This window comes from Haliaeetus albicilla, chromosome 10 (genome assembly GCF_947461875.1).
Source record: "Haliaeetus albicilla chromosome 10, bHalAlb1.1, whole genome shotgun sequence".
NCBI lineage: Eukaryota > Metazoa > Chordata > Aves > Accipitriformes > Accipitridae > Haliaeetus > Haliaeetus albicilla.
The window spans coordinates 40,771,386-40,787,211 of record NC_091492.1 but is presented as its reverse complement, the minus strand read 5'-3'; the positions used below and the strand labels follow the sequence as shown (position 1 = coordinate 40,787,211).

The 15,826-nt window shown below is 38.8% G+C and overlaps 1 protein-coding gene across 4 annotated transcripts in view; it reads right to left on the bottom strand.

The window, feature by feature from the left end:
* The window catches only part of TAOK3 (TAO kinase 3), a 94,683-nt gene that overhangs the window by 54,505 nt on the left and 24,352 nt on the right, over window positions 1-15,826 (bottom strand). Inside the window, exon 1 of one of the 4 annotated variants that reach the window (XM_069795279.1) lies at window positions 6,640-6,668. The exons of the other annotated variants lie outside the window; for them this stretch is intronic. The gene's annotated coding sequence lies outside the window, so the exon portion shown is untranslated. Of the gene's footprint in view, window positions 1-6,639; window positions 6,669-15,826 lie in introns of those variants that run through there. 4 annotated transcript variants of the gene reach the window in all.

The window sequence follows — 15,826 nt, the reverse complement described above, 5'->3', positions numbered from 1 at the left end:
TGCTCCTGGAAAAAACATTGAGAATTCTTTGCATGACCACGTTACAGCGCTAGATATGCAATTCTGGCACGGGACAGCATAAAACAGAAAAGATACAAATCACACCACTTTGAGGTAAGCTGGCAAGGTCACAAATTCTTAATATTGTAACTCTCTTCCTCACACACTAAGACTGAAAGAAAGATGGTTTAAACAATGGCAGAGCATCATGGGAATCGAATGCCATTAGTAGAAAAGCTCAAGTTCAAGGTATGGTCAATTTAAGCAAGTTCTTTCAGTTACCAAAAAATACCAAAAATCAAGAAACAATTTCTACTAGAAGCCAGATTTCTACTTTTCATCTTTCAAAAAGCACACCTAAAGCAGCATTTGAGACATGCTCTGAAGACCTCAAATGAAAACAGCATTAATCACACTGGCGGTGACTTACAGAAGTGACAAGTGACTCAAGATTTTCAGAGTTTGTGAGATCAGCATTTTGTTCAGACAAGGCCATTTGGAGATGACTCAAACTGCCTACCTAGAAATTAAAGCTCTCAATCAACAGTTACTAGTGAAAAATCCCTGCCTTGGAGCAAAAACTGCTTGTGCCCCATTTCTGAAATACTGTAAGGGGCTAGAAAAATAGGATGAATTCTTGAGAGTAAATTCAGCATCAGAAATGACACTAAGAAAAATATTTAAAAGATTCTCCAAGAAAAAATTCTCCAATGAAAATTACAGAACATTTTATGAAAACCAGAAAGAAAATTGGTTTTTTAAAGGCCTACAACTATTCCAGCCACAACTGGGGAACCAGTGTTACTTTGGATGCATCTATATGGCAATGTCTCTGTTTCCCAGTAATGTCACAGGCAGAGAAAAGCAAAATCACTAGTTACTTTAAAATTCAGTTCTTTTATGGGAAATGCGCAATGCAACCTGTGGACTGCCCAGCAGAGAAGTGCCCAAAGCGAGAGTGAAATGCTGAAGAACTGCCTTGAAAACTGCACGCAAGATGATTATGTTCTTAAACCAGTAAAGCAATTCTGCTTAGATCAGTTTGCTGTACTACTCCCCTCCTCTCCCACCTTTCAAACACAGAAACTCAGGAATGCAATCCAGACTAAGTGAATCCCTCTCGATGGAGTGGGTAGTTATTGCTGTAGTTCTGGCCCGTTGCCATCTTATCATAGTGTTTCAAGGATTTGCTACTCCTCACTTACGCTAAATGGCACAATAACCTGCTGCTTTTAGTGGCTGGGGCAAGACGACAGCAGGTTTCATCATGGAGTTTCACCAGAAAATCGTGGTAGAGAGTATGGGAACAGTCAGGCCAGGAAGCAGATAGCAGTGTGCTATGAACAAGGAACGATTAGTTTATCGTTAAACTAGAGACGCATCCTGCAGACTACTCATAGACTGGACCCTGGATATGCTGTAACTAGTCTCACTACTATAGCAAACAAGTGGGGTTTTCTCCCCCAACAGTTTAAAGAAAAGCAAAGTTTCCTCAATCATAAGCAACCCTCACATTTTAAAAGCACGCATTACTGCTTTTGCTACATATGTTTGCACAAAAATTCTCTTGCTACCAATTAAGACCGCCAGGCGCTATATTAGTAACAACAGAAGAGACCTTGATCTGAATATAAAGGAAGCAACAAAACATAACTGGAAGTGCCTTTAAGAAGAGCTAAACTACCCACATTTGCAAGTATTCCATGGATCTAAAACTACATCCATGTATAAGGAGATAGTTATAGTTGAGAACTCAATTTCTGTAACTGCTAGTGAGGTGTCTTCACAGAGCACAGTATCAGAAGAGTTAAGATATTTACTTCTTCCTTTGTCAAGTTCACTAAACAACTGGCAACCCGCCCAGCACCCTTAGCTCACAGCCCATTCAATACACACGGCAGGGTTTCCACACCCTACAAGCATCTCAATTGCACTCCCATAAAGTGCAAGTGTGTGGCTTGTAAAACACAGCTTGACTTGCATCTCACAACACTATAGGCCCCTTTCAAATGAGTACAGAAATATAGAAAATTCATTTTAGTTGCTAACTACACCACGGTACTTCCCAAAACAAGGACAAAGTTTTCCACTTCAAGCAGAAAAACAAACTACAGGAAACAGGGTGGAACAGCAGCAGATTCCACTCATAGGAGGAGCAACGTGACATGGCTCATGCATTCATTTTTAGATGAATATTTTTGGGGGAATAATTTTACACCAGAATTCTTTTTCCAAGAATGACAAACACAGAGTCCCCTTTCTTCATTTCAGTCTCTACAAAATCTCCAAAAATCTGGAAGACAACATTAAGAAGGAAATTCTCAGATAAACTCAGTCGATAAAAACTGTCCCGAATAAGAAACCTTTTGAGCTCAAAGTAGGCACATGCTAAAGTTCCACTGCAGTCCTCACAAATAAATTTATATTGTTTGTTTGAGTTTGGCTTTTGTTGTTGTTTTTAAGAAGTAGGAGCTTTTCTCCTTCAATTGCTACATATGGCTAGCTAGCAAGGCCATACACAAACACTTCATCCCATGCTTTTGTAGCTAATTCCCTCACATGCAGACCATGACCTAGGATGAACAGTCCACCACTTTGCAGAAGCAGCTGCTTTGGCTTTTTGAGAAAGACTCCTGAACCTCCATATTTTAACCTTTTCAAGTGTCATTTTTTTGATTGTCAAGAATTACTTTTCCAGCTAACATTATGTAACTGAAAGTAACATGTGTTTTTTCCTAGTATTATTAGCACTTGGTTTATTTTAATGCTTAAAACAGTCAGATAGACATATCTGGTATATAAATTCAAGCTACTTACAAGTTTACTGACAGTGTATACAAAAAGAAACGGCACTACAGCCTTTTTTTTTTTTTTTACTTAAATTCATCACTGATTCCAAGATAACTCAGAAAAAATATTTCACTTTGCACAAGCAGCAAGTCCTCTCACGTCCTTTCTGCAAATTTCTAAGAAGCGAAATGATCTAATTTGTACATTAACAGAAATGGAAGGTACTCAGTGACCTTCAGTAGCAAAGAAAATATTTTTGAGCATTCGAAAATGCTCTGTAGATATCAGGATAGCACTCCCTAAAGGCATGCAGCAGGGGGACCACGTTCAGGAATCAGGACACAGTCTGCTAGGAAAGCTGGGTAATGTAACCAGAACATAAGCACAAAAGGTGCCTAGTCATATAGTTAGCAGCTGAGACTTATACGCTAGTTTCTCAAACACTACCTTTCTTGCTCTGCTTTTCAAAGAAATAAATTCCCAGAACATTCAAGTCAAATTACACACACCATTTTTATTAACATTTGCATAATATTTGGATGCAATCACAGCTCTTCACTACCTACAACTTCTAAAAAGAACTGCAAGAATTTTTCTTTGTCAAGTATTCAGCTCAGCAATCCACTTCGAATATCATCCTGACACATACATGCTTTGGTTCAGTATTCTCCAGTGTTCACACGCACATCAGGTCATTTAGAGTTAACAAGATTACTCATGCTAATAAAACCCCCTGAATCAGAACTTTACTGTCCAAGGTGATCACTGCACAGTGCCCTGGGATATGAAATTAACCTCATAACTTGCAGGTCTTATTGTAGATACATACCTTCATTGAAGCAACTTTTTTTCCTGATTAGAAGCAGTAGTTTTAAAGGAAACATTGTTCCATTTGCAACACCTCTATGACTAGTATTTACGTGTCAAGAGTAGGACAATAAACTTATGAAAAAAATAAAAACATAAAACCAGTGGGCTTAAAGTCAAGAAACAAACAATTAGTTTTAGTCATAGGGAATGTTTCAACAAGCATGAAGTCAAGCAACATGCCAGCCTTCCAAAGGAATCAGTACCAGTTGCATTCACTGGAAGTCCTACTGGCAAAGACAGACTAGCTACTGCAGGAAGTTTAGCTATATTATAAAACACAAATGCATCAAAAAATATCTATACACTGTCTTCCTTCTTGGTCTCCAGAAAGACCTTATGGCTGATGTATTAAGTTTCAATAATTGCAGAATGATGATTAGGCACTGAAATGAGAAACTAGCGGCACCTATAGCACTGGTCTATCATGACCTGCAGCCAGACAGTAACTACAATCCTCAAAAAACCCCCCCAAAAAAACAACCCCCAAAACCCCCAAACTAATTTATATTCTTGTTTATGAACACCCTATGGAAAAGCATGATATACAAGGTAAAAATTACACTGATCCTCTAATTTTCCTAAAAGTAACATTACTCTGAATCGTGCTGTCGAGATACCCTGGGAGGTAAACACAACACACAGGAATGAAGCGATTACAGACAAATGCACGCAGCAGCGTGCACCATAAACAGTTGCAACCATTGACACCCCAAATTCTGACACCATGCTCACGTTCCAGAAAGTTTAGCCATCCTTTCTGGACATAAGCTGTATCACAGGTTAGCAGAAAATAGGGGTAACAGTTATTCTGAGAGCAACATCCTCTTCCAAACCTACTGTTCAAAGGTGAAGTGCCATCTTTTCTCTGCACCTGACCCAAAGTTCATGCCTCAGTGAATGTTTCCATACAGACCAGCACTATTAGTCCTACTGCAACTTGCTTCATGAAACCCCACTGAATTTTAACACTTGTGAAACAGCATGCTTAATTTTAGTTTTGCTTTTTCCATTTTCATCGAAGGTTGTTTAAAAAAAGCAGGAACAGAATGAGAAGGCATACATCTGAGATACTTGATACACTCATTTAGGTCAACACAAACATAGTCCTTAATCTCACACCTACTTTTGAGCACTGTGTAGTCCTTCTGAAGTATTAAACCCAGCTTAAAATGGCTTCTGTAATTTTTCTCTATAGTAACCACCCCTTTATACCCACAAACCTCTATGAAAGCAGGTAAAGAAACCTGACAACCAACATGGTCTTCCCCAATAACATGTTCTTACAGACCATTCTGTGACCTTTTTTCCCCTTGGATGCATAACAAAGAACACCACTTATTTATTAAGGACTTATACAACTCTAGTATTTTAATTACCTATGAACCAGAAATATTTACAGCATTATCTGCTATGTTCACAGTATGGGAACAGCAGAAAGAAAAGGAAATGTGGTGTCAGATAGCACTGCAGCTCAAAATTCAGGTGCCTCTTTTTAGACAGGTTCCTCAACTGAGCCCCAAAACTACTGCCAGGAACAGCCCTCCTTTGCTATTGTCCATAAAGCAAAAGTTGAGGTTTTTGTTTGTGGGGGTTTTTTTTTTTCTTCCTCTTCAGGGAACCTAGGAACATCTGTAACAACAAAGTTAGTATCAGGCAGCCCTTCCCTAATATCCACATAGCTCAAAATTCAGCAAATGACTTCAAAAGACAATGCTTGTGACTATCCTGCTGCAGATGCTTTAGTGTTTTGAAAATTTTGCAGCTGTGAAAAAAAAAATAATCACATGATGTTTTAATGACAAAATTGTGAGGAAACTATGAATGAGTTAAAAACTCAGGAGATCAGCCCAATTGGCAGAGTCATCAAAAGTAGCAAACAAGCTAGTACCTCCCAAATCTTCTCTGCAAGTGGCATTTTAAGAATGAACTGAAATAAAAGGTATGATAGCATTTCTTAGTACCTGGACACTTGTTCCTTACAGGCAAGAGGCAAGCCCTTTACCTCCACTTTGCTTTGCTAAACACATCTAACAGTAGTTACCCAAGATCATGGGGTAAGGCCTGGGCTTTATTTTAAAAAGTCAAACAGCATCGTTCTTCACAATAGATATGTAATGAAAAAGCAAAACTTCACAGCAAGAGACACTGGGTGATGCTTGCCAATAATTTTCCAGTTAAATTTAAAACAATTTAATGAAAATATGTATGTCCTTATTTTGTTTAAGGGTAATTAACACTATTACATTTCTTGGACCAGAACCTGTATTTTATCATACAATCTAGAGTGTGTTATTATGGTTTTGCAGGTTTATTTGACAGGATTAAGAACTTCGAGTCATTAAATAAACCTTGTATAGTTTAAAAAAAAAAAAAAAAGGAAAGAAAAAGGCTTCTTGCTCTGAAAAACATTTCATAGTATTTCATCATGGCACACTTGAAATAATTCAGTAGTACATCTGGAAGGGAGGAAAGATATATGAATAATTTTAAACCCTAATGTACATAAGCCCAAATAGCATACAGAGAAATATAAATTTCATCAGATCTTCTCATCAAAACATCTCTAAAACATCACAGATGGGTCATGAAATTGAGGAAATTGCCTTCCTATTGTCATCAGATTTTTTCTGTAGCATTTTTATCAGGCTCTTAATCATGTTGGTTAAAAGACAGTGAACTCTAGACAATTATAAATTCATGCGTATTATGCTGTCTGCTACTCACAGGCAAAAATAAGTCATCAAATTTGTTTATGAAAGCCTGAAGAGACACCAGCACACTCAGAGTTTCCTACCTATTAATGTAATGGCTTCCAAAGAGCTGTATCCATTTCGTGGTTTAAAGCTATTTTTAGATTATTTTTAAAGAGTTTATATTTTGACCATCACATAATGAAACAAAAAAAGACAGCAACCGGATAAATCTATTCCCACAGCTCTCCAGACTGTCCAGGATGATAGCTGACCTACTCCTACTCACCTGCATCGCAACTCAAAACTGTAGGATCAACACGCTGACACTGAAGCAATCACAGTGGCCACCAGTTCTACATGCCACCGGATCATTTAAATAGTAAATGCATAATGGGGCTGCAAGCACATCTCCATCTGTATTTCAGGCTCAGTTTTTCTGAAATGTAGGAAGTGTCTGTTACAATAACCTTGAACACAAAAAAATTCTCTGAGTTTTAAAATTAGTTTTCATCTCGTTAGCTTAGATGGCATGACTTTTGATGTGTCCCTTAGAGTAAGTAAAAAACTGCAGGGAACAGTTAGATTTAACTAATTGAGGTTAACATATAATTACACTACTGAACAGTTACTTTGTGCTACCCAAGGAAAAGGTGTGTTTTAGCAGAGGGACATGTATATATTTACATACGAAAAGCCTGTCATATCATGTGGGGCAAAAAGTGATTTAATTATGTAAGTACAAGAAGACAATGAATAAGATCCTGTAATGTAACAGTGTCCTACTGTAGCTACATAGCTTTTGTCGTAACACTAGCTGACTTTGAAAAAGTCAGTTTCTATTTAAAAAAACCTGTGTGTTCTCCTTTTGCAAGAAAATATAACTCAGATACTGATTTTCTGGAAGCTATACCACAGTAAAACTGGCCAAAAAGAGAGTCATGCAGTAGGTTCTTAACAAAAAGAAAACAGATGCAGACTGCACTTATGGAGGTGGGGGTGGGTGGTGGTGGGGAAAGACATTCTCTGCTCATGGAAGGTCAGAGTACCTCTCGCAACAAACCAAATTGTGGGGTTGGTTTTTTTTTTTCCTTCTGTTTGAAGAGACAGGGGAAGATAAGTGTGAAGTATGTTCTTCATGATTCTAAGAAAATCCATGGATCTTCATTATGAGCTTACTATTAATAAAAACCCCAAACCTCTGAATTTCTAAAGAGAGTTACACCATGCAGCACATGGTGTTCATCCTCTCCATTGATAAGGTTTAGAGAGAAAGGCTTCTGAATCCTAACCTCGTACTGCTGCTGGTTTAATAAACAGCAGAGAAAGCCACAGCACTCCAATATATTTCCCCCAAGATGTCTAGTCTTGCTTTGCATTACACTTCTCCCTTACACACACACCCTTTCTCTGCCCCATGAATCTCTCCCTACCACACACTTCTCCTTTTATAGATCTCCTTCCTTCCTGCCTCCTCTGTGCCAGCCAGAGATAACACTTTAGGAAACAGCCTTTTTGACTACTTCGGTTTATCATTTTAGCTTGGTCCGCCCTCAGTGACTCTGACTCCAACACATCCAGCTCTCGTCCTGACCTATTTACAGGCACCACTGCAACCATTAACATATGGAACAGGAATTTTTTCCACACTCATATCATTAAAAATGGCTACATCTGTTTCATTCAGGTGTTCAAAGAAAGTCTGCTTCCAGAGTGGAATTAAACATGAAAAAGCTTATTTTGAAAAATCCACAAAAATTCAATTTCACATGGGAATACTATTATTAGAAGACGACAAACTTAACCTAGCACATACCAGCCAAGTCAGAATCAGTCATTAATATTACACGACTTACCCACTGGCTTTCTAAGTTTATTCTTTCATAGCATATGTATTTTTTATGGCTAGTAATAAAAGACACACATAGAAGTGAAATACAGATGTCTAATGTCCAAAACATCATTATTATAATCTAATAATCGTGTGCAAGAAGAGAGCATATATCCTCTATGAAAAAAGCACTGGATGGCTGAACATCTGCAAAGAAAAAAAGATAGTGCGCTGCTTTTATTCAACACCCAGAAAGAACTGAAAGTTTGCTGTATCAGCCATCATACATGTTTATAAGATGGCCCTCTTGTAGATACCTCTTCTACAGGATCATTTTAACATCTTTATGACAATTACAGCAATTATTTACATGCAGCAGTTATCATGGCATCATGAAAGCACCAAATATATTTTTACCTGCCATAATGCAGTAAACCATCCATAAACACCACCACATACCATGAGAGCATCCAGCTTTACACAATACACAGTCTGTTTTACAACCGTAAAACATTTTGTTTGCCAAGCAGCCTCAGCGAAGCTAACAGTTACTTGGTGCACAGGGCAGGGATAAAGCTCCACAGGGCAGAAGGACACATCAGGGAGGACCACACAGCTGGGGGGATGGTTGTTACCTGGAACCCTCTACGTGTGTCCATGTACTTTCGTCCCTCAGAGGTTTTGAGGGCAGTACTGTCCATGCTTTACAAAACACAGAAGCTGATAAAATGAGAAACAAAACCTGCTCAAGGTCACCCAAAGAATACAGCAACTATAAAAAAAAACAAAAACAAAAACAAAAATGAGGTTTCCAGATTAGAAAGAGCTGGGGCAGCAATCTCGCTGAATAATCATCCACTTTTTTTTTTTTTTTGGCTGATTTACCTATCACACACATTGACATAGGAAGCTGGTTTTCTGGCTGACTGAACATTCATAAAATAAATCACCCAGTATCTCTTAAAGATCTGAATAAAAGCAAATAAGTGTATGAAGTTTAAAACTATATGCAACCTTTCCAAGGTACTCATTTCTGCAGTACCTCAACACCACAAGCAGGAATGATTTCCTCATCACCAAGTACCCTCAGCATCAGACAAATGCTGCTAAAGTAACTCCTTCACCCTGCAAGTATGTTCTCAGCCACTCTCTAATACGGTTCGCACAGACCAGCACTGCACTAAGCTCTTGGGAAAGGACTGTGCATGGAAGAAAAAGCCTCACTGCTTGCAAAATCCTCTCCTATCTTACAGGGTCACAAACTAATCACTAAGTGATACAAGTAATAACACTTGGTCATATAAACTAAAGTATTTCAACAGGTATTTACTCTTCTTCCTGCCCTATGCCCTAGTCCTCCTGCTGAACCGGCAGGCATGGGGCCCGAACCATGGCACCATCAGCAAAAACCACTGGGTACCTCTCTTCATTACTGCTGGTCCATTTTTTCTTTGGTAAGTTTGTTCCATGATGGTTCCAGATCTCCAGGGATTTTTTTCATAGCTTTTTCTATTTTAGGAACAAATACACAGACACAAGTTTCCTCCATCTTCTCACAAGTTCACTTAAGGAAAAGCACAAATACTGCTGTTAGTTATCTCACAGCTTGTTTTTGGCAATTATGTTTTACAGAGAGCTGGACACAAATACTACTAGCGTGCTTGGAGAAACATTTATATTATTAGGGTCACATTCATATTTGCATCTCTCTGGCACCTCTGGCAGCTCTTTTCTCAATGTAGTTTAATACAGGAAAAACATACATTCCATTTTAAAACACACATGCACAAATTTACTCGTTAAAATAAAAAATAAAAATCCTAGCATTTGAGGAAAGGTTAAAGAGGACTTAATTTGATTCAGCCCCTCTCTCAATAACTCCAGTAAAGAAAGGCATACAGGTAATTTATGTTTTGGATATACAGAAGACAGGAAATGTTATTTCCCTTTCACTGTTTATTCTGAGAAAAACATGCATTTCTTCCATCAGCTGAAGTAGTTCAGGAAAGGCTTCGCATTTGTCTTTTATTCTTTAAAAAGCAGCCATCAGGATATCAGCTCAAAGAAACAAAGAACATGTCTAGTGATCTGATACTTACTAGTTTAAGAGAAAAAATTTAACATTAAGTAAATTCACTATATACAGCATGCTTCACCTACAATACCTTGCTACCCCTTCAAAATCAAGCATTGTACACAGATTATTTCAAGAAGGGGCAGGAATAAAACTTAATGCTGACTGGACAAATGGAGAAACAGCATAGATGCTGTCATAGGTGTAGGAGACTGTCCTTATTTCCTTCGACTTTTTCAGGACTTTAAGACGCTACAGAAGCTGTTTCCACTGCCATTTCATTATGGAATGAGTGTGCTAATATACATACTAATCCAGATCAGAGGCATCTTGCATCACTAATGCATGTTTCTGACCACCACTTCCCCCCGCCGCCCCCTTTCCTGAAACTGCTTGAGACCTCTCAAACCCCAGCAAACATCACTGCATCAGATTACTCCAGTGTTCTAGAGCAGTATTTTGCTATGGCCTCAGGAGTTTTCCTGTATTTACACTCCCTAAATTGAAGTTTAGGATTCTAGAGTACAGCTCTGCAGCAACTTCAGCAGTTTTGACTAATTCAGATATAACTTAACTTGTAACCGAACTGCATTATGCAGCCATGCTTGTCTACATGCTGCTTTGGATAACCCCATCTTAATTTAGCAAGGCACGAGAAACATCCAGGACTTCGAGAGACAAAATTTCTATCTGCATTTCATATACCGCTTTCAGCAGCAGCCTCCCTCTCCATCGTGCTAGCACAGCCACTTGTACAACCCCACACTCACTCCATCAAGAAGCTGATCCAGACAATTAACAACCCAGAAAAAACTTGTTTTCTGACCAGATTTGCTCCCCAGCCCCACACCACATCTATCCATGCAAACAGGAGCAAACAGCCAGGGGCAGGAACTGCTTATGCCTATGCTGCCAAAACTGTCAAACGAGGCTATTGGAACATCTCCATTGGAGTTTCAGTCGCTAAGACTTTCAAGAAAAGTAATTTCAGGCCACCCATTTATCAAAATACAATGAATTCAATACCTCATCCTGAAGCCTACACACCGTTATTTTCCCTCCATGAGGAGGGTCCTGGGTGGTTATTGAAGACTCTGGCAGCTCACCAGTAGAGTGCTGCAGTCACCCCTTCAGGAGACTGTATTTTCCTATAATTAATATCCTGTTACCATCTTTTGCTAATTCATTGTATTTGACAAGTAAGCTGAGAAAATAATTGTGCTGCTAATATGCTACTGTATAAGACACCAGGATACAGTAATTGTCTCAAAGACAACACTGAAGTCAGAAATCCTGTGTTCTCCAACTCGCAGAGCAGGCTGTTGAGACAGAAAGAAAACCCACAGTGAATGATGCCAGTTTTCAGCCAGGGGTATAATCAGGAATGATGAATGGCTCCTTACCAGGAAGGAGAGAAAAATGGACATCATGCACATTGAGGGGGGACGGGACAGGACGGACAGGGGATGGACAGAAAAAAAACCAACCTCAAAAAACCAACAACCCCTCAATATATTGTCAATCAATTACAAGTCCCAGAGTAAAACTGGGGGCAGCGCACAGGCGGGGAAGACTGCTGAACTAAACCAACTATTTTGCTTTAGCAGACAAAAAATTCTCAGTTAAGACTGAAATTATATCTCACGATACCATGCCATCATTCCCATTATATAAGAATATGCAGCACTCAAAGACTCTTCCAATAACTGGATAACGGAGAGGTCCACGTCTGTGATTTCAGACACAAGACTGTCTGAAAGACTTATTTTCAGGTCTTATTGAAAGACCTTAAGACTTATTTTCTTGGGATTTATCAGGTCAGAACAGACCCTTAACATTGCTCCAATGCACATTTTTAGCAACTTTAACTAAAAAAAAAGTTTTATATTAGAACTGAGGGGGGTGGGGTTGCTTCACTGGGCACTGGAATCAGATGTTTAAGATTAACTCAGCTTGTGAACAGCCAGCACTCTGCAGTCAGCTCAGATCCTTCTTCAGACAAACATAGTTTTGGTTCCAACTGAAGGGAGATTTGCAGACACAGGCAGTGAAGAAGAGAAACAGCTACCTCGGTTAGGATATGCAAATTGGCAAGCACCTCTCCCCTCAGCACACTCTTTTCTTATTTTTTTTTTTTTAATTAGCATTGCAGTCACAAAGAATCAGTAGTTTTAACTGACATTAATTCTCATTTTAAATAATCTATGCTTAAATTTTATTTTTCCACTTGAAATTTAAAATGCAAGTTTCAGTACTGCATCCTTATGCACAGGCATATCCTCAGATGAGTTTTAAAAAACTAAGATTTAATATTTCAGAATGTTAAACCCAGAGAGAAAAAAAATTATCAGTAAACAAAACCTACTTGGTGTCCTCAAGAAAACAAGATAGAAATAAGGGTAAAATAAGGGATGGGACTAATCTTCTCACAGGCAAAGAAAGTAGACTTAGTCTCCCAGGACCTAGTGGGTCCTTTTTAGGAAAAAGGGAAGGTAGATCACCATGGCAACGGAGTATTTTATGAGATACTTTAGTACTGCAATATGCTATGCTATGAACATAATAGATAAGGCAAGAAGCAGTCCTCTTCCAAACAAATAGAAAAGCTTTTAGCAAAAACATGGAGTACATTTCTGTTTGCTGTTATTTCCAATAATGAAAAACTGATGTTGCAGAAGACACCATGGATATCGGTAACAGAAATTATTATCAAAGCTTAAATTAAATTCTCTGGTCATTGGGCTACCTGATGAAAACATCTAAAGACCTACAAAGTCAATGAAAGAAAACTATTATGAGGGCAGAGTCAAACTTATTAACTGCTGGCCTAACTTCTATGCAGCGTACCTAAACCACACCAGATTATTGCACATCTGCACAAAAATAAAAGGTGACAGAATTTGGGAGGGTGGTTGTAGGGACAAAGGGACACTCGATAAAGGTGTCTTCTGTGGGTGGCAGTGGCAGACATTTCCACTGGCATTTGAGGGCAGGAGGGATCAGACGAGAAATTCAGATCAGAGACATCACTAAAACAAGAAAATATAACAAAAAGGATATCAAAGAGAATGAAAGAAGACTATACCCTAAAGAATAATTTAGAAATATCTATATTTCTGCATGAGCAGCAGCCAAGGAATTGGCAGCTGATGTTGGAATGTGTGTGTTCAATAGCTAAGCAGCCACAAAATCCAGCCTTATTGGTAAACACAGCGTAGGAAGACGAGATCACTTAGAGACTGCTATAAGATATGATTGAGTTTTATTTTCGCTCTAATGATAATTTACTATTTTTGAATTGTCGCCAAGATAGCCATTTAGTTGTTTGCTGTTTTTGAGAAGGCATCTAGAGTAATGACATAGATTTGTGTGTAGTAACACCACCAAATAGGTTTCAGTCACTTATCTTGTAGATAACGCTCATTCATAGCAGCAGTGATGAAATCATTGTGTTAAACACAGCTAGGTCCACCTTGCATGGCTCAGACCTGAGAGAAGTCAGAAGCAGAACAGCGGCTGATGAAATGCATTTATTACAAAAGTAAGGTGGCATACAGTAGTAGTAGCATTTTCAGCTACTCGCACACACTGCTGAATTTTAAATTAATTGTAATCACACGGGAAAAAGACCTGGGGGTTGCTGAAGACAGCTCTCTGAAAACATCTGCTCAGTGTGCAGAGGCAGTCAAAAAGGCAAATGGAGTGTTGGGATGCATAAATAGAATGACAGAAAGCCATGCCAAAAGTACTAATGTCACAACAGAAATTAAGGATCAAAGATATTGTATTATCCAAATACAAAATCCCACATCAGATACACGAAAAAGGCTTTAGAAATAAAGCAGAAAAATAAAAAAAAGCATTAGATGTAGGGGAAGACATCAACATGAAGGTAAACTGAAAATAAAGCCAGCTTACACTGGGGATAAATAGAAGGGGTACGATGCATTAAATAAAATGGGGAAAAGAGCACACGACAAGCCTGTCCTTTTTTCTCCCCTCTGAGAAGAGGTAGAGCAAGGAATGTAGCCCAAAGGTAACAAGTTTCAACTTAAAAATACAACAGCTAATTCAGATAGATGGACATAAAAATATTATGTGTTTCTATACTGAATATAGAAACAAAACCTTCTCAATTAATGAATTCACTGATTTGTAGTACTGAATGCAAGGCTCAGAGCTAAAAGCTCAGAAAATCGCAGTGGAAAACAGAGAACACTTCCACCTCAGTCAGAAGACAACCGCAGACTGCCAAGACCAGTATCAAAGCAAAACCCCCAAAGTACGTCCTTTGTAGGTAGGTTATTTAATTTTGCCCACTCAATGGGCTTTTGTTCCCATCTCTGAGAAGATCAAGTTCAGCATCCTTCACAGTAAGATACAAGTTCATCACACACCCCCCGTCCCTGTCCCCCTGCTCCTAGCACCCACATGCTATAACCATTTCCTTATAGATTTACTACAGGAATTCTCTTTTCTTGATCCAGAGTTTGACAATAAATCCCTGTCAGACTCCCACTGCAATCCAGCATATTTACTCCTCGTATCATCTCCTCAGACCATTCTTTTCTTTCCTTGAAAAAATACACCTGCTCATACCATCTGACCCCCAAACTTCTTGTTAACCTGACCGGTAATGAAAACTGTTTTAAGCCACTTTTATTGTTCCTGGTAAGAAATTATCCTTGCCAAATATTATAGTTCTATTTGATATGTTACATCAGTGTATTCCAACAATGCTGAGAGTGAATAATAACAGCAGATAGGAAATAGATCACGAGTCTTTTTGTTCATTACTTCTGTGGCAAATTCCTGGGGCAATAGCTTTTACATACGCAAGGAAAGGAAAAGTCACTTTTTCCTTCTGTAGATTTGTTTTTGTCTAACAGAAAAATTCCAGTTACACTTTCTAAAGCTCCTTGGAGCTGTCAAACTTATTCCAAGGATGTTCTGGGAATAAGAGTTATTATTTGAAGTTTGGTTACTATGGATAATACACTAATCAAAATATCGAGCGAAAGTGTAACACACAAGCCAGCATTCCACAGATCCCGTCATCTACAAGGCTGCAGCTCAGTACTGGTCCTCATTTACTGGTCCCCACTGGCAAACAGTGACATTTGACCATCGCCAAAGCTAAACCAATAGAAATACTGCCATTTAGCATCCCAGTGCTCCATGATTTCTTAATTTAATATAAACAACTTTCTTCCAACTGATGCTTCGTTTGGAGCAGAGCAGAAAGGAGCTGGCGAGCAGCAGAGGCGTGTTGGAGCAGCTACACCCAGGGATGGGTCCGTGCTGCAGCACCCTGTTTCTCCTCATTCTCCAGCATTAGCTTTGCTCGACTAAGAGCAGACACACTGCAGGGTTCCCACACATACAAACCAAACAGATCTAGCTCTACCCTTCTGGATTAAAACACAACCTCTTGAGTAGCTATGGCCTAGTGATTTCAAGAGACACATGTTTAGGCATCCCTTGACCACTTGAAGCTTTGTTTATTTGGACAGGTACCCAGATAAAATAGCTGCAAGTTAACACTACTGTGTGAGCAAGGCCCTAGTTATA